The sequence below is a fragment of the Pteronotus mesoamericanus genome, unplaced genomic scaffold, assembly GCF_021234165.1.
Source record: "Pteronotus mesoamericanus isolate MK-2021 breed Mesoamerican mustached bat unplaced genomic scaffold, CSHL_Meso_final contig_82, whole genome shotgun sequence".
Classification (NCBI taxonomy): Eukaryota; Metazoa; Chordata; class Mammalia; order Chiroptera; family Mormoopidae; genus Pteronotus; species Pteronotus mesoamericanus.
Window position 1 is genome coordinate 32,580,838 of NW_026555265.1, and position 20,147 is coordinate 32,600,984.

Genomic DNA, 20,147 nt, shown 5'->3' on the forward strand with positions numbered 1-20,147 from the left:
GTCATCTACCTGCATGAGTGTGGAACAGTTTCACCTGTGGGAACATGTATAATAACACGTAGCAATTCTTTTAGCACCCCAGGGAACGCACACATCTCTCTGCTTTGGGAATTTATTCACACAAAATCATAGACTCTAAAGATGACAGAAGACTTTGGATTTATTTATTCTAACCTTCTACTAGACATTTAAATTTCCAGAATAAGGTTTTCAAAAAAGTTTCTTTCCTTTCTTTCTGTTTTTTCCTTACAGCCACTTTCGGGGAGCTTAATGACTTCAATGTCTGTAAAGCTCTGTGACGTGGCTGTACTACATTGATAGCTTTCTCTAAACTTCTGCAGAAACACATTCAGGTAAGTGGAGGCGTTGGCTGGCTTTTCTTCCTTTTCTTGAACTAAAGCTAATAAATTTCTTAATTATGATAGAGTTTTATTATGTCTTTGAAGGGTTCAAATTATTGAAAAAATTCCCATTATGGTAGTAAGCCAATCTGCCTATATTATTTCCTTCTTGTTCTACTTCCTAAAGCCACATATAGGAAAATCAAATATCTTTTACAAAGTGACACATTAAATATTTGAAAATGATTATCAGGTAGCCTCTAAATTTCATTTTTTATAAGAAAAATCTAATTGTCTTCAGATAATTCAGTTATTATATACTATCGCTCTATATCAATATTTTTATCAACATTCTTTGGCGTTTTCCATTTTGTGTATATTTCTATTAAATGTAAGCTGTCAGAGTGTTTGGGGCACTGGGTGAAGGAATGGAGAAATTGAGCATAAAAGAAAACGAGGAAAAACTCATGGACACAGACAACAGTGTGGTGATTGCCAGGGGAGAGGTGTGGACGGAGGTAGAAGAGGGTCTAGGGGAATAAATGGTGATGGACGGAGACTTGCTTGGGGTGGTGAACACGCAATATAATGTACATATGATGTGTTATAGAATTGTGCATCTAAACCTGTATACTAATTTTGTTAACTAGTGTCAATCAATAAATTCAATTAAAAAAAACTTCATTTCCTTAAAAAATATAAAATCCAGCAGTGAATAATGAACTTCAAATGTGATTTAACTAGCTCAAAATTATGGTAACTCATTTGAGATATCTGTTTAACAAATAATTATTAAGCACAAATATATGAGAAGCAGTTTTTAGTGGTCAAGATAGTCAGTAACCCAGCCAGTAGCCTACTATCTATAGGAGACTCTTTTGGAGTTCTCTGCTCACCAGGAGTCTTCCAGCGAGCAGTGTTTTAAAGGCACGTCATACAACCTGATTATGCATATCTTTTTCAAGCTTAGAAACTTTAGTCTTATCCTATTGATAGCCTGAAATTGGCCATAAAGTAAGTATTTACACCATGGAAATCACTGAACACTACAAATAGGTATTTTGATCTGTTATTTGTTTGTTTTGCTTTAATTTGGAGATTAGTTTTTAAACATATACAGGCATTCCACTGTTTCTTTGTTTGGAGTATCTTCTTCTCCCATTTGTGGGATCTAGGCAGTAATTTTTTTACTAAAAGACTTGATCCTATAACTATAATTGATTAGGCTAGTGGCAAACTTAAACTGGGGCATTTACAGATACATGAAAATCATGTTTAATCTATGCTAGTAAAGAGTAACATTATTTAAATCCTATTAATTATATCTTGCTGGTTCTCTCTATATATTTATTAATAGATAATTTTAAGATCAATTTCTTCACCTGAAAACAATGACACCAATGTGTAAGCCAAATTGTAGGCATTTCATTGTCTTGTTCTTTAAGCATAAGCACCCATGAATGGGTTGACTACTTCTCATATGGGGGATATCTGCCACTCTTCTTTTTATTGCTGCTTTCAATTTGCATAATCTAATTTTATTGCCCTTTACAATTTAGAGACAAATTATTAATAGAACCCCCTGAGCAGTAAAATTGTGAAAATACCTTCAAGAGAAGTCTCTTGCCTAGTTGAGGATGGCATGGCCTTGACACATAATGTGTTATGTAGACTGCTGTGATTTCAGGAATCCAGCAACAGATTCACTGCTTTCTGAGAAGACACAAAATATATTCAAATTTTTCACTGAGATTATTTAATATTTTATTGTATTAGGTGGCAGATATAAACTCACTTATGCTTTTAAGAAAGATCCTTATAATTAGAAAACATCACCAAAAAGAGGAAAAGTAGCCCACTAAATGTCCTGGTACTAAAATTGAGTCTCAACAAGTCTAAAGAACACTTGCCAGATACTCCATAAAGAATATGCTATGAAGAATATTCCAGAGTTTACTGAACTAATAACAAGTGACACCTAATTATATCTACAAATAAAATAAAGGAGAAAAATAGCTCAGTAAATGGAAAACATTTTTCCAGGAACATTTAGACACAGAAAATGTCTCTGAAATTGCTGTGGAGGTAGTGTGGGCTGTTTTTGTTCTGTTTTACTTGCTAAAATTTATATATATATATAAATTTTATATATATATATAAATTTTATACACACACACACACACACACACACACATACTTGTATTGTTTGATCAACTTGCATTGTTTGGCAGATCCAAACTTGAACTGAATTTATTATCGTAGCTAATCAGTATTTGCAAAGTTGTCATGAAAAGGGAATTTATTGATAGTAAACTTATCATTTTATAAATTAAAAGCTTTGAAATTTCAGGAAGTGAACAGAGAATTTATAAAAGTAGAAATATAGAATGTTAAAGGGTATGATTTTTAACAAGTCTCTTGTGGAATGACCTGTGGATTCTCTGGGAAGAAACGTCCACATTGAAAAAGAAAAAGAAAACAATCATTAATCATATATTCAAAATTCTCTCCACAATCCAGCCCTTAACTGGAATGATGTCCAAAATGCACATCCAATGACTTCCCCTTTAGGACAGTTTGGGACATTTTTAAAAAACATTTATGTTCCATTATTTCCATTATTAACACTAGGCCAGATTGGTACTTATGTATTTAGCGTACCTACATGGTATCTAAGGCTAATGGCTCAATGATCTCAGGAGCTAGAGGCTTTGGTTTCCTAAAAGTCTAGGAAGATATTACCACATCTTGTCCCCATAGTTTCTTTTTTCATGGACAAGTGATTTTTATCACAAATTGATGCAATTGTACAGAATTACTTCTATTTATTAGTAAAATGCTATTCTTTAAAGTTTAAATATGTAATCTATTTTAAGATAAACAGAGTTTATTTATGGCTTTCTCCTTAATAGTAATGCTGGATGATTCTGACTTAACTGATCTACTGTCTCAGAATCTACTCTCCCAAATAACCACAATATAAGAGATTTTCCCCTGTTGTCCACTCCTGTTCTCAATATCTGATAAATTTATATTTATTCAAAATATCAATCCAGTTAAGGTAATCTTAAATTTTATTAAAATAATCCTCAATTGTTTTTTATCTTCACTTGAGGGCATTTTTTTCTTTGCTTTTACACACATACACACACACACACCCCCACACACACCCACCCTTCTGCACCTTAGATTAGAATTTTCTAAGGTGATTCACATGATGTTTTAAGAATTGATAAAATAGTTTGCTGGATATTCCATCTTTTGTTTACTATATCAGTGACCTGACACTAGCTTCCTCACCAATATTTGCATTAAAAGGGAGATTTTTATCCCACAAACGACCACAGTCTTTTAAAGAGTTATGTTTACGCTGAATGCTTTCCTTAGGACAGTATTGATCTGCAGGAAAGAAATGCCTGTCTTCTTCCTGAGTGAGGATTATCCTCAAAATCACCAGATTAAGTACAATTACATGAATGTTTACCTCATGGGCATGATTGGCTATTGTCAGCAATGGATAGTAAGAAAGGCATCAAGGATTACTCTCCTATTACATTTAAATCAGGGCTACACCAAAATCCTTAGCTACGAACATCTGTAAAGCATCGTCATCCTCAAACCAACCATTTTCAGAGCTGTGGGATTTTGAGTCCTTGATTAAAATACATTTCTACCTGATGTTCTCTTGAGAAAGAAGTTGCATTAGAAACGTTTATGTAAATTAATGAGTTCTACCAACATTCATTTGCCCATTAAAACTCACTTTAAATTAGAAGGCAGAGTTTTACCAACTTATTATATTCAGTGGTCAGCTGCAGTGATGGTAGAGGCTTCCTTCTCTTTGTTTTTAGAATCATCTCTCTGGGGCTCTGTCCACATATTGCATGATACATCTCCTAAAGTTTAAAATACATCACCTCTTTATGGCAGAGATAGCAACATATAGAATGAACATTGTTTCTTTCATTGGCCATGCCACACTAACTCATCTCATATTAAATTTTGACTGAATACTTTCAAACCACACACTCAGACAGAAAACACTCCCTGATTTTTCATGCTGCTCCTGGGAATTTCCACCTAAATTGGCACTGATCCCTTAATCAATCTCCTTGAGGTATTTTGCAGTTATTGCCTCCTTGACAAAATTTTATATTTACTCAACCAAATGCATATTTCTAACTTTTAATGTTTTTTTTTCTTATACATGGGTTCTGTCAACAATTTATCTTTTATTTTTTAGGAAAGTTGTTCTCACAGCCTATTCTTGTATTACTAATGTGAGAAGGAAGAACTATTCCCTTTGCCTTCTAGATAAATTTACTGCCCTCCTTAGGTCTTTATATTTTTGCCCTTTCTAAAACCTGTCTATATTTGTACTCATACTTGCTGAACAGTTGGTATAGATCATGGTTAAAGAAAACTGGAAGCAACACATTTCTCATCTTTAAAGGCTCTTAAATGGCTCTCAAATGTCCCTTATATTCCAATTCTTAAGATGTCTTGTAACTACCTTCTGCTACAAAAGATGCTATGGTGATGCTACACATAGAAATGATCTGGTTGATTAAAACAGAGGTCGTGTCCATTTATGAGTCCATTCTTTTGTTTAAGCAATGCCCTCTCATAACTCTGTATGTTGCCAAGTATTTTATTTATGCTGTATTTAGAGTCTTGGCAATATGACTGCAGCTCCTCTCATCAAAATATGAAGACTCTATTCCATTTCCTTGAATCTGGGTTGTCCTTGTGACTTGATTTACCAATAAAATGTGACAGAAATAGTATGTCAAATCTGAACATAGGTCTCTTGAGGCCATGTGACCTTCCACACAGTCTCTCAGAAGCCCTATCCTCTATGAACAAGACACAGTTAATCTGCTGGAGGAGGAGAGACCACAGGAAACAGAGTGGAGTCAACCCAGCTGAGTTATCCAAGTCAAGGCTCCAGAGATGTGAGAGAGTCCAACCCAAATCAGAAAAGCCTCATAATAAACCCACAGATGATGGTCAATGCATGAGAAAACCCAGCCAGGACCAGAAGATTTTCTCAGCGGAGCCCTATATAAATTGCCAATTCTAATTCATTGCTACATAGATATGCATATTTTTAATTTTTATCCTAACCTCGATTCCAGGAATATTATTGAATTCCATTATTAATTCTGCCAGTTTGTAAACTACTTTGGATTTTTTATGTGATGCATACACAATAATGTCAATTACAGACAATGACAGTTATTTATTTTCTTTCTAATCACCTCATTTATTTATTTGCCTTAAATCATTTGGTAAGACCACCAGTCTAATGATGAATATAGTTAGCAATAACAGATGCCCTTGTTATGTTTCTGATATCAACAAGAAAACTTTAAATAACTGAAATGTTCTAAAGGAATATATCAATAGAAAATATAGTATATCAAACCTTTCATTATGTTCTTGGAAATTTTCATTTAAGTTTGCACTGATCTAATAATCACCCTTTTTGAGGTATTTAAGTAGTTAAGATTCTAAAACATATCAGTCAATATTCATTGATCTTATTTACAGAATTACTCTCAATAATTTTTCAGAAATTTTACTGAAGTACTAATGTGTTGTATCCACCACATATTCTTGATATACCAATTTAGATATTCTTTGAAGACAACAATATGGTTAATTTGATATTTCTTATTCTTAGTGAATGCATCAGTCTTAGCAATAAATACCTTTTAAAAATATGAACAAAATACCATTCTTCTATTATTATTGATAATGACAAAGCAGGACTACTTATATAATTAAAAATTTAAAAATTTCCAGAGAAAAGTATTAAATAAAATGTGATAATTTTTTCCATCTTTCGAACCCAGTCACATTTTCTAGATAGAAATACTACTAATTTATTCTAATGTTCTTCCAGGTAATTAACATGTAATTTGATAAACACATATTATTTACATCAAAACATTTGCATTTTACACAGAATTAAGTAATTTATTGTCATAAGAATATACTGTACTGACAAGTCCATGACACTAGGCTACAAGCCACCTGTGTTCCTGGAGACTGTGTATATGGAGCTCCCAACTGCTTTCTGGTGCAGAGATCCACTGTTGTGCTGCTGCCCAAGATTCTGCTTCTGCCTATAAGATCCCTTAAGAAACTACGTCTATGTTTGAAATTATCAGCCTTTTTCTTAGGTCTCTTGGTCATCGTTCTTTGGAAGTTGGTTCCAATACACCTTGGGAAATTTTCTCAGAAGTCTTATTAATATAAAGTTATTTACTCAAGGTTTGCTATTAAAATATTACTACTGAAATCAATTGAGTTGAATGTTATCATCTATACCTTTTTTCCTTTAGATAATTCAGGACACAAATTTTTCAATACTGGAAAGTTTATATATATATCAAATACATAATTTCAAATTAGCTATTTTTTAAATCTCAAAAATTATATATATGCATAAAGGCAGGTACTGATTAAACCATTTTTATTCATTCATAATATGAAGACATCAAATTTGTTTTTGAAAAATTAATGACAAAGGTAACTTAGATCACACTAATATTTTTAGATTACATGAAAAGTGTGTAGAATATAATATGTATGTGTAAGAAAAAATCTTGGAAACATACGTATTAAAATATTAACAGTGAGTATAAGATGCTTTTTACTTTTATTTATTTATTATTTATTTATTTAAATCATCATCCAAGGATATATTTATTGATTAATTTAATATTTATGGTATTTTTCCATTACTATTTAGTCCCCTTTTACCTCCCTTCTCCCAGCAATCACCACACTGATTTGAGAGAGAGAGAGAGAGAGAGAGAGAGAGAGAGAAACATTAGTCAGTTGCCTCCCATATACACCTGACTAGGGATCAAACCCACAACATTTTGTTGCACAGGATGATGCTCCAACCATTGGAGCCACCTGGCCAGGGCAGATGATTTTTATCTTTGCCACCTGTATTTTGGATATATCTTGAAATATATGTACATCATTTTTGCAGTAAGGCAAATGCAACAAAGATATATTATAAATTACAGAAAGACTCATTTTGACTGAATAACAGAATGTGTGCATTAATAACTCCTAGTCAGAAAACATGCAGTTAGTTTAGTCAGGTCCCTTATTTTCCCCAGAATTTACTGATGTTTGGTTCACTTAAATTGATCAGCAATTTTTGTGGTATCAGTATGCACTCTCCGAGAAGTGCTGTGGAAGAAACTCTGTACTTACTGGGCATAGTTTGCTTTATTTTAAAAGGTAAATTTTCAGAATCCCTTTATTACTCCAGGTGCTGCCTTATGAATAATCACATGTCTATTGGGCATTCAAGTGGCTAATAGATTAAATATCTCTAATTATACAGGAAATCAAGATGTGTTGACACTTGCTGATTTGGGGGAATGACAGCCTTGGGTGCCTACAGCATCCTGACATTCAGACTGCATGTAAGTACAAAAAATTCTCTTTAAAAATAATTACTCTGGAAATGGCTCACAGAAAAAAAAATGTTGCATATATTTTGTCAGATTTGTTTAATCAACTGTGACATCCATTCCCACACTCCCATCTCTCCATATTTAAGCTGAATGAGTTAGCAACAGAGTATTGCATTAGTTACTACTAAGATCTCTCACGGTTAGTATGAAGCTCCAGAAAAAGCATAAAGCTGGGAAACAAGGGGCCTGGGTTATTATATGTGACCCTGTCAATGTAACTGCATAAAATTCACTTTCTCGATGAACTTAACTAAATTTTCTCTGCCTTCAAGAAATTTCCATTTCTCTTAAACAACAACTTTGATCATTTGCAAGATTAGTTTTGCAAACATATTTTCTTTCTTAATTTCCGTTTTATTTGAACTGTCATCAAGAAAAACAGTTTTTTCCAAGAGCTACTACCCTTTGTGGCAGCATGGATGGAACTGGAGAGCATTATGCTAAGTGAAATAAGCCAGGGAGTGAAAGACAGATATCATATGATCTCACCTATAAGAGGAACCTAACCCACAAAACAAACAAGCAAGGAAAATAAAACCAGCCACATTGAAAGAAAAAGGGACCGACAGAATCAAGAGGGAAAGAGCAGGGTGGGGGGAGTGCATGGGGAAAGTGAAGGGAAGGGTTAAGTCAAGGAACGTGTATAAAGGACCCGTGGACAAAGCCAAAGTGGGAACGGATTGAGGCAGGGAGGTGGGGGAGGAGGTCAGGGGAAAGTGGTGGTGGGAAGGTGGAGACAAATGTATTTGAAAAATAAAAAAAATAAAAAATAAAAACACTAAAAAAGAAGAAAACCAGTTTTATCCGCAAAAGGCTTTGAACACTTTAATAAATATGAGTTTACAAACACTTTCCCATAACTTAATAGGTTTGGCTACATAGATTTATATAGATACCATATATTTGTAATACCTTTTATTTATTTATTTATTTGCTTGTAAGCAAATATCTTTTTTATTATTTTATTATATTTTAATTAAATCCTTTTTTATTGGGACAACTCTATTACAGTTGTCCCAATTTTTCCCCTTTTGCTCTCTTCTGCCCATCACACCCCAGCTCCCACAGTCAATTCCCTCACTGTTGCCCATGTATGTGAGTCATTCATACATGTTCTTTGTCTAGTTCCATCCCCTTCTTTCCACCATTATTTCCCTGCCCCCTCCCCTCTGCTCACTTTCAGTCTGTTCTTCATTTCCATGCTGGTGGTTCTATCTTGTTCATTAGTTTATTTTGTTCATTAGATCCCTACTATAGGTAAATTCATATGGTATTTGTCTTTCACTGACTGGCTTATTTCATTTACCATAACATTCTCCAGTTCCATCCATGCTGTCACAAAAGGTAGGAGGAGTTCCTTCTTTCTTTGTGCTGTCTAGTATTCTGTTGTGTAAATGTACCACAGTTTTTTGACCCACTCATTTAGTGATGGGCACATAGGCTGTTTCCAGCACTTGGCTATTGTAAATAGCACCGCTATAGTATAGGGGTGCATAAGCTCTTTTGAATTGGTGATCGGGATTCTTAGGGTATATTTCCAGCAACGGAATTGCAGGTTTGAAAGGCAGTTCCATTTTTAGTTTTTTAAGGAAATTCCATACCGTCTTCAACAGTATTGAAGTGGCTGCACCACTTCGCATTCCCACCTACACTGCACTTGGCTCCCTTTTCTCTGCATCCTCACCAGCACTTGTTTTTTGTTGATTTATGAATGACCATTTCATTCTCAAGTGTCTTTGTGACACTTGAGTCTGGTTAGAACTATCTGTGGTACCAGTTGGAAGGCTATCCTTGCTGTTTGGGCTTTATGCCATTTGGAATTTGTACCACCTGGAATTTGTGCCACTTGGGTCCAGTTAGACCCATTTGTGGTACCAGTTGATAGGTTATTCCTGCTAGTAGGGTTTTGCGCAAGTTGGGCTTTGTGCCACTTGGGGTTAGTGCCATTTGGGTCCAGTCAAGGCCATTTGCAGTCAAGAGATAAGTGGCATTTGAGTTCAGTCAAGACTATTTGGGTCCAGTAAAGACCATCTTAGCTGGCAAGAGACAAGTCCCTAGGACTTGCTTGTGAATGCTTGTTTGGACTAGTGGGATTATGAATCCAAGTTTTGTTCATATGTTCCCACTTTGTCTGGGGTCTTTCTATGGTTATGGTTTTGGGTTTGTACTTTTGAGCCATCGGGGGTTGTTCTGTTTTGACTCCTGAAGGGAGCCCACTAGATCTAATTTTAGCAGATTGGTTTGTGTACAGCTGTAATCCAATGACTAAGAAGGAATTGGTTTTCTACTGCAAAGCTGCTTAGTCTATGTATACTTTAGACTGCAGGGAAAATGGTCTGTAAATGACTCCCTGAATTACTACATCATTGTGCAGTTGGAATTGTTTTGTCAATGTTCAGGAAAATGCAACCAAATCCCTTATGTCCAGACATCTATGTCTTTGCACAATAAAGATTTGGTAAATGAATGGAACAAACAAATGATACAGAGATAAGACTTGGCTTCAAAACCTCTCCCTGATGGTAAGACCCATGCAGAAAAAGAAAATTAGGAGATGAGTCTCTTTAATGTCTTGAATCCAGGGAAACCAGGATTAGCAGCAGCCTTTTTCTGCCACCATTGTTGCTGCTAGATAACTTTGAAATGAAGCTCAGAAAGGTGATAGTCTCACCTTTTCATGAAAAAGAAATGGTCTCCTTCTAAAAGACATGGCAGGGCACCCAATTTGGCCAGAGAGCATTCCAATGTGAAGCAGAGCAATTCCCTTTGAGGCAATACCCTATAGACAAAATAAACTGGGAAGGTCACCCTGAAGAGGACTTGGATCTTACTGCTGTTGAAACTGCAAGAAATACTGGACTAGGACTCCTGAAAGAGATTTAAAATGTCCCTTTAGGAAAGTGACAGCATCTCCCAAAGGTCTCACTTTGGAGGCCGTCTCACCATGCTTCTTGAAATATGAAGCAACCAGCTTCAATTGTTCAGCAGTGCCATCTTGTAGACACTGTGTATGATGCCTTTGAAGCCAACAGTCCTTCTCCCTTGGGTTGAGGCTTCCCTCTATTCTTGACCTTGTTCTCCCTTTAGAAGATAGCAGGAATTTCTGGACCCAGGGATAGGTAAGACTACATCTTTTGACAGCAGAAAGAAAGTATGGAAAATAAGACCTCCATCTATTTATCGTTGTAAGATTACAAGGATCCGAAGTTTTAAAGAAGAAGATTATCACAGTAGACAGTCAGAGAATACTGGAAAGTTTCTCCATTGGCCAAAATGGCACAGGGGTAGGTTCATACACTGAGCACACCGAAAACTAGCAAGATACTTGGATAGGAAAAAAAAGGCTTTCCCTTCCTATCCATGTAAGAGCCATAGGCCTGAGCAGGAACAGGGAAAGTCTCTGAGATGGCAGTCCACCATTCTCCCAGGCTGCAGCTCCTGAATAAACCTTTTTCCTTTTGCACCAGCATCTGTCTCACGAGTTTGGCTTTTGTTGTGGCAAGCAGCCAAACCTGCATTTCGGTTACACACACACACAGCCCCTTGAGAAAAACCTGTGTGAGCCTTAATTTATGAAGCTTTCTTGACTCATGCTTCAACACCTTCTGTCTCATGAGTTAACACTGCATTTTTTAAATAGTGATTTCTTTTTTGTTTAATTAATCCAGATTAGGAAAACTTGGGAAATGTATTTCTATATGCTTCTCATATTCCTAATCATTCAATGTAACTTTAAATAATTAAGAACACTACAGATAATTTAGCTAAAATAAAGTGTGCTGAAAAATTTATGTAGAGCTTTTTTCCCTATGACATACACGTGGTACATTTACTATAAATAAAATAAATTTCTTGGAAATTTATTAAAATCTTGTAATTTGTTTATAAGGTAATATTGCATGATTATTTTAATGAACGATATTTAATTCCAAAGTAAATGTATTGGTTGATTTCCATAACACCTTTAAAATTGATAAAAAGAGAATATTTACTACTTTATTTTCTAAGAAATCATGAGTAGCTGGCAATATATTTAAGTTCATTAAATTAATAATCCAGAAAAAATTAGAAATCACTCAGTACATCTATAAGCGTCCAAGTAGAACTCACTTAATGACTTCAATTAAATGGTGGCTAAAGTAAATTTCTTAAAAATTCTCTCATGGTAATCACTGTTTATCATACCTTAACTGTGAAAATTTAAGAAATGTGTTTTAGTTCTATGTTTTAAGCATAAATAGCCAAATTCATGTCAATTTTATCTTAACTTTAATAGAATTTCATTGTTTTATACACACACACACACACACACACATATATATGTTCCTAATTTGTATATTTTTAAAATAGTCTCATTTATTGTCTACTGTACTAAAAACATATTTTAATAATTAGTTTTTAGTTTTATCACACTTTAGCTTGTGTTGTTAAGCCATTTTACCCACTTACTTTATTTCGCTTTTTGTATATCACCATAGTTTTACTCACCATAAACAGGAGGTACATCTATTGCTAATTGTCAGAATTAAAACCACAATGATAATAATACTACCAGTGACCATAACTTGTTTAGAAAACTTTGTAGTTGTTCATGAGCACTTTAATGTTTAAATTGTTTGTAAATCTCTTTATGTTGTTATGATTTTTTTTTCCAAAATGAAACCTTACATTAAACACGTAGTAGATGCCAGCATTGGACAAAAATCTTCACTAAGTCCTCTATTCTTGACTTTCCCACGTTAATTTGTCTTTCTCTTCTTTTGTGGGTATATGTAATTCCTTATTTCTCAGCTTAGCTATGTTTTGGCCAGTAGGACATTAGTAGATCTGATGCAAAAAGAATGTTTAAAATGTTTGTGCGATTGGGTCTTCTCTCTCATGTTCTTGTATCATCACAATGAGAAGGATGTGCTGGAGTCAGTCACCTGCTGGTCTCAGGAGAAGGATGAGCACCAGGTAAAGTAGAAATGTCCCAGGAGGAGTGAGTGAGCTGATCTACTGACATAGGAATAAGCCTGGCCAAGGTCGGCCAACTTTCAGCTGATAACTAGACTTGTAAGAAGTAAACACACATTATACTATGCCTCTCAGGTTTTGTTGCTGTTTGTTATGCTCTAGTTTTGTTTTGAAAGCAAAAATGATACAAGATCTTTCCAAAATCATCAGTCATCTCAGTAACAGTTATAGAAAGATGGTCTCAAAGACATTTTTATTAGATAGAGCAACATCAGATGGAAAAGTATCACTCACATACATAGATCTTGTGATGAACCTCTGATTGAGTTTATAGTACTAGATTTTAGATCTATGCTGTACAATATGTTAATGCCAAGCATTATTATCCTTTCTCACTTCTGTTGCTACTTCAAAATATATCAAGATTAAATAATAAATTTTTAAAACCTTCAGGTACCTATTCTTAATTACAAATATTTTAATTAAATCAGTTTTAATTTCATTAACAGATATTTGAAATCTATTTTGAATGATTGAGTAGAACAATGCTCTGATCAAATATACATTCAGTGAAGGCTTTCTCAGCCCCACAGCAAAAATTCCCTCTTCTCTGTGTTTCAATTCCACATACTTCTAGCGTAATGCTTAACATATATAATTATACATAAATAGATTTTATAAAGGTACCAATCCTTTGAGGGTACTGATTATGTCTTTTTCATTCACAAAGACTAGCAAAGGTGTCAACAAATGTTTACTTTTAGAATTTTTTAGATAAATTGGAGGAGTATGATCATTAATTTTATGTCTCAACTTGCCTAAGTCATGGAGTGCCCAGGTATTTGATCATACATTTTAGATGAGCATATGAGTAGTTTTAGATGAGATTAACATTTAAATAGGTAGATTGAGTAAAGCAGATTGTCCTTTGATGTGTTTATATCAGTATGCTTAGATCTTATGAAGGTCACCCCAGCCTTCACACCAAATGTAATTATATATGTGTTTTTATAAATCATAAATAATATTTTATTTTTAAAGCAATTATTATAAAATATTTTCATCTTCCCCTCTCTTTTATTTACACTTTTAATATCTCATATCTTTTGTTTACAGGGTTTTTTTTTTATATTCTCAAGGTGGATAAAGTTTGCACTTTGTTTTGTAAATGTATTAATTTTTCATCAATGAACAATAACCCTAAAGTTAAGTACTAATGGGTTCTCTTTTTCACTCAGGACTACTTGCCATTGCGGTATTTTGCCTTCATAGACACTGGTATATTATAATTAAGTGTTTTAATTTTTTCTCAAAGATTTCTGTTCAACTTTCTTCTGAAGACTCTGTCATCCTGCTCCAATTTTGTGTGATTGTTTTATAGACCTGCCGATCTTTGATCCTGGACTTTCCCAACATTGCTGTTCTTGGTTAGAGCTACACTTTGATATTATATATTTTTCTTCAATTATTTTGACAAAGTAAATATTCAATAATTTCTAAGAAAGTATAGAGCAGAGTTAATATTTTTGAATAATTGAAACTTGTTTGTTCCTGAAATGTTTTTATGCTTCACTTCCATTTCAATAATATTTTAGCTCAGTATGAAAGTCTGCATTAAAAGTTGTTTTCCTAAAAATGTAGATCTTATTTTTTATTCTACCATATACTTTTATTGATGTAAATTATGATGCTCTACAAATCGTTGTTCTTTTTAAGAAATTTGAATACTCTCCTCTGCTCTTTTTTTTTTAAATTCACATCAAAGTTTTAAAATCTAATTTTGTTCATGTGGTATAGCACAGTGCCCATATAATAGACACTAGACATTTTTATTGTTATTGTGTACGTCAAACATGGCTAGTGCAATTGAGAAAAGTATTTTGTTCTATTTCATTTTAATTAATTTAAATTAATAACTGACACGCTATTCAGTTATTGAAAAACTTTTAAGCATCTTTAGAATAACTTGGTTATTTTCTTTCACAGAACAAATATGTCTCGTTCTTTTTTTCTCATTCTATCATCTCTTGGTCTATTTCTTTCAACTCTTCTATTAAATATTTTAGTTCTTGTTCTGTTAGTATTTAGATGCTGTGTTTCCAAAATTTTAAAAAAGATTTTACTTATTTAAAGGAGCAAGAGAGGGAGAAAAACGTCTGAGTGGTTATCTCTCTTGCGCCCCCTCCAGGGGACACGACTGTCAACCCAGGCATGTGCTCTAACTGGGAATTGAAGAGGTAACCCTTTGGGTTACAGGCTGGCACTCAATCCACCGAGCCACACCAACCAGGGCTTCTCAAATATTTTTTGATTATGCTCTTTAGAATTCATACTTTATCTGTTTGTTGAAGTCTTTTCCCCTTATTTTATGTCAATTTATGAATTTATGTTAGTGATCTTAGTTTTTCTCCTTAATCCTACAGTCTAATAAAATATTGGGGGCTCTTGGATCCCTTTGCTTTAATTATTAAGTCAACATTAAAGCTGGGATCAGTTGTTGTATATGGAAGCATGATTTGTGAACTGGCAAGATTACTTTAAGAATGAAGTAATACAGACACTGATACAGTCTTCAGGAATAGCTAAATGACAGAGTAAATTATTACTCTATGACATTAACATCAGCATTAATTGTTCTAGTTCACTTCCCACAGTTTAAGCAACTTTTTAGAGAACATTCTAGATTGATTGATTGATTATTGTGTGATAATAAAATGCAAGCTACATGGGTGGAGCAGTGATGGAGAAAGAGAAGCATGCAAACTATTCAACATACAGAATTCTTTTCTCTTTAATAACTTTACTTTTTGATATATAATTTATATGTAACATTGTATAAGTTTAAGGTGTACAATACATTGCTCAATATGTTTATATGTTGTAATATGATTGCCACCAGAACATTAAGTAGCATCTCTGTCTCCTCAATTATTATTTTTATATCTTTAAATTGAGATAACATTGATTAATAACATTATATAAATTTCAAGCATATAATAATAATTTGATATCCATATACTCTATTGTATGTTCACCAACACTAGTCTAGTTTCCACGTATCACCATATATTTCATCCCCGTACCAATTTTCCCCATCCTTACCCCGCTTCCTTTCTGGTAACCTCCAATTTGTTGTCTATATATATTAGTTTGTTTTTATTTTGTTTTATCTGTTTATTAATTTTTGATTATATATTCATATTCCACAAGAATGAAATCATATGGAGTATGTCTTCTCCATCTGACTTATTTTATTTAGTATAATTCCTGAAAATCCATGTTGCTGCAAATGTGGCAAACTTCTAACATTTTTATGGCCAAGTAGTATTCATAGATCTATAACTACTACTCAGATATATATATACCTTTTTCTTTATCCCATTTTTTTATCCATTCATCCATTGATGGATACTTAGATCTTTTTCCATAGCGTATACATCTGTCTTTTTAATTACTGTTTTTATATTTGTTTTTTTGAGATTTTTTTATTTTTTAGAGAGAGGAGGAGAGAGAAAGAGAGAGAAACATCAATGTTCATGAGAAACCATCAATCAGTTGCCCCTTGTTGCCCCCACAGAGGACCTGGCCTATACTCCAGGCATGTGTCCTGACTGGGAATTGAACCAGTGACCTTCTGGTTTGCAGAATGATGCCCAACCCACCGAGCCACATTAGTCAGGGCATCAAGGCATGGTTTTATATTTTTATATTCTTTGGATAAATATCCAGAAGTCAAATTACTGGATCAAATGTAGAGGTTTTGTTGTTGTTGTTGTTGTTTTGTTTTTAGAAAGAGAGAATAAAGGAGAGAGAGAGATAAGAGTCAGAAAGACAGAGAAAGAGAGACATCAACCCATTGATCCCCAAATTTATGTTTTCATTGGTTGCTTCAAGTATGTTCCCTGACTGGAGAGCAAACCCCAAACATATGGCATACTGGGATGACATTCTAACCAACTGAGCTACCTGGCCAGGGCCTATTTATAATTTTTTGAGGAGCTTCCATACTGTCTTCCTTAGTGGTTGCACCAATTTACAATCTAAAAAGTGCATTATGTTTCCCCTTTTCCCACATCTTGTCCAACACTTTTTACTTTCTGTCTTTTTGATAATTGTAATTTTAACACATCTAAAATAATATCTCACTGTGGTTTTGATTTGCACTTCCCTAATAATGATGTTGACCATCTTTTCATGTGTCTGTTGGCCATAGGTATGTCTTTCCTGGAAAAATGTCTATTCACCTTCTTTGGCTATTTTTTAATTTTTTTTGGTGGTTGTTATTTAGTTGTATGAGTTACTTATATTTTTTGGATATTAACCCTTTATCAGAAATATCACTTGCAAATATATTCTTCCATTGGACAATGATGCCTCAGTCCCCTTCAAAGTAGGCACCTTAAACCTCACAGTTTTCCCAGCATCCCTTCCACTCTGCAAAAATCTTCATTGGAATTGCTATCAGCTGCCCCATCGTATTTTCTTGAATCTCATCAATGGTCTGAATTCTCTACCATTTCAAAATTGATTTTAGTTTTGGTAAAAGCCAGAAGTCACGAGGCACCAAATCTGGGCTGTAGGGGAGCTAAATTACCTGGGTGAGGTGATGTTTCACAAAAAAAAAAACTTCACCAGAGGAGATGCATGAGTGGGCACATTGTCATGATGAAGCTTCCAATCACCAGTTGCCCATAGCTGTGGCCATTTTTATTGTATTGCATTTCTCAACCAATCAAGAACATTGAATTAGTATTCCATATTAATAGTTTGGTCTGGAGGGGTGTGCTTGTGATAGATAACACCTTCCCAATTGCAAAACTGTTAACTTGGCCTTGATCTTGCTGCAACTTTGTTGTGCCTTCTTTGGGTGTGGAGAACCAGGCAACTTCCATTGGGACAACTGGGCCTTTGCTTCATTTCCAGGTCATAGCTGTAGACCCATGATTCATCTCCAGTTATGACCTTCTTGAGGGATCCTGGTTCATTGGTAGCAGTTTGAATCGAGTCATTAGCAACTGCAGCACTGTGATCCTTCTGCTCTGTTAGCAGAAGCCACAAAACAATTTTTGCCATGATATTTTTTTTTCAACGATCCAGTGTCAAAACCTCAGACACAGCAGTTTTTGGAATCCCCATATTAGCTTCTATTTCTCCCACTGTCAGTCATGATCTTTGTAAATTGCAGCCCATACACATTCAACGTTCTCAGATGTTCTGCTTGTTGCAGGCCTTCCAGAATGTAGATCACTTTCAACAGATTATTGACCATCTTTAAAGCATTTGTGCCACACATTTTTTTGTGCTGCACTCATTGCATGGTCCCCAAAAGCCTTGTGAATCATCCAAATATTTTCCATGGATGGATGATCAAGCTTAATGCAAAATTTGATGCAGATTCATTGCCCAACTTGCTCAGTTATTTTGAACGTGATGGCCACACAGTACACATGCTCACTCAACAGCGTCTACCATCCCCACTGACTAGTACAGTGAAATTGTTATTGTTCACACACATGCATTCCAGTCCACTCTCTTTGGCCGCCAGGTTACATCAAAGCCTTGAGAACCATTCTTATAATAATTAACAATGGTTGGACTTTTCCTGGACAGACCTCGTAGAGTTGTTGGGTATAGTGTTCTATATAAATATCCATTAGAACAAGCTTTTAGGTAATATTTTAAGTCTTTTATAACTTCACTAATTTATTGATTGTATGTGCTACCTATTATCAAAAGACATATTAAAATCTCCTATGATTTTGGATTTTTCTTTAATTTTGTCAAAGTTTACTCCATGCCTTTTTAAGCTCTGCATTACACATTATAATATATTCATGGTTTTATGTCTTCCTGATGAATTTTTTATTATCATTTTGAAATGCCCCTTTTTTAACTCTGGGAGTACTCTTTATATTGAAGTCTATTTCATTTGATGCTAAATTAGCAACTTCAGCTTTTTCAGTCAACAACTTGTAAGATCTATCTTTTTCTATTCATTGATTTTCAACCTATCTGTTTTAAAGTACTGTTTTTCATAGGCAGCGGTGCTTATTTATTCATTTTGATAATCTTTGTATTTTAACTGGAACATTTAGAAAATTAGCATGCTATGTTAACTACTGATAGTTGAATTTATACCTACAATTATAACATTTTTCCATTCCCTTCCATTTTTAATTTCTCTATTCTCTCATTCCCTCTTATATAATTTGTTATCAAAATTCCATTTTAATATATCTATTGGCATTTTAGCTATACCTATTTGTATTAAAATATGCATCCTTAAATTTTAAGTCATCTTCGTTTTAATACTTTAAGTTATCTTAGAGTTGATACTTTACCATTTCAAGTTATAGCTAAAATACTTGATATCATAGGCTCTTTATGTTAATTCATCATTCATATTTTAACTAAACATTTTTTTAAAAAACATAAAATAGTATTTTAAATTTTGCTTTCAAGTAATAGGCATTTTAACTGAAATAAATAATTTTTTTTCATGGTATTCCTCATTCCTGATGCTTTCCCTTCATTCCTCAATATGCATATCTCGTGTGTGTGTGTGTGTGTGTGTGTGTATGTGTTTATGTAAAAATTAATGCAGATCTGACAGTGACAAATTCAGTTTTTGTTAATTTCAAAATGTTATTTTGCCTAAAATCTTTAAGTATATTTTTATTAATTAGAGAATTCTAGGTGAACAGTTTTCTAGGTGGACAGCTTTTTACCCTTTCAGAAAGTTAAGGATTTTTATTTCTCATTAAGTTTCTATAGAAACGTTTTTCTCAGCATTGCTCTTTAGAAGTAATGCACCCAGCCTTTCTGACTTATTCAGGATTTATTTTTTTCATTGTTTTTGAAAGTTTTTCCATAATATGCTTATGTATGGCTCGGAAATATTTAGAAATTACATTTCCTGAATTACACAGAGCTTTTTGATTATTTGACTTGGTGAATTTTCTCTCTCTTTTCCGTTTATGAGATTTTAATTTTCATGTCATTAGATGTATTTGTCTTTTACAATCTTTTTGAATTTGCAGCCTTTTTATTTTCTGTGCTTAAATTGGGATTTCTTTTTCCTAGGTTAACAGCCAGACTATTTCTCCTTCTTATTGTGATATCTACTGTATTATTAAATAATCTTAATTATGTTTCTTGGATTTTTATTCTATAATTTCTATTTAACTCTTTTATAGATTTCAGTTCCCTATGAAATTATTCTTTATTCTTGAATTAATTGCAATTACATACATTCCTTCTAAAACTTCCAGTACTTAGATCACCAATGGGTTTTTAAAAAAATATTTGTAATTTTAAATTTTAAATAAAGATTTTATGTTTAAAA

At 33.7% G+C, this 20,147-nt stretch overlaps 1 non-coding gene across 1 annotated transcript; it reads right to left on the bottom strand.

The window, feature by feature from the left end:
- Positions 1–244: 244 nt before the first annotated feature.
- On the bottom strand, positions 245–377 carry LOC129080063 (small nucleolar RNA SNORA33). Its single transcript, XR_008530148.1, has one exon. It is a non-coding gene; the product is annotated as a small nucleolar RNA SNORA33 (small nucleolar RNA).
- Positions 378–20,147: the final 19,770 nt, after the last annotated feature.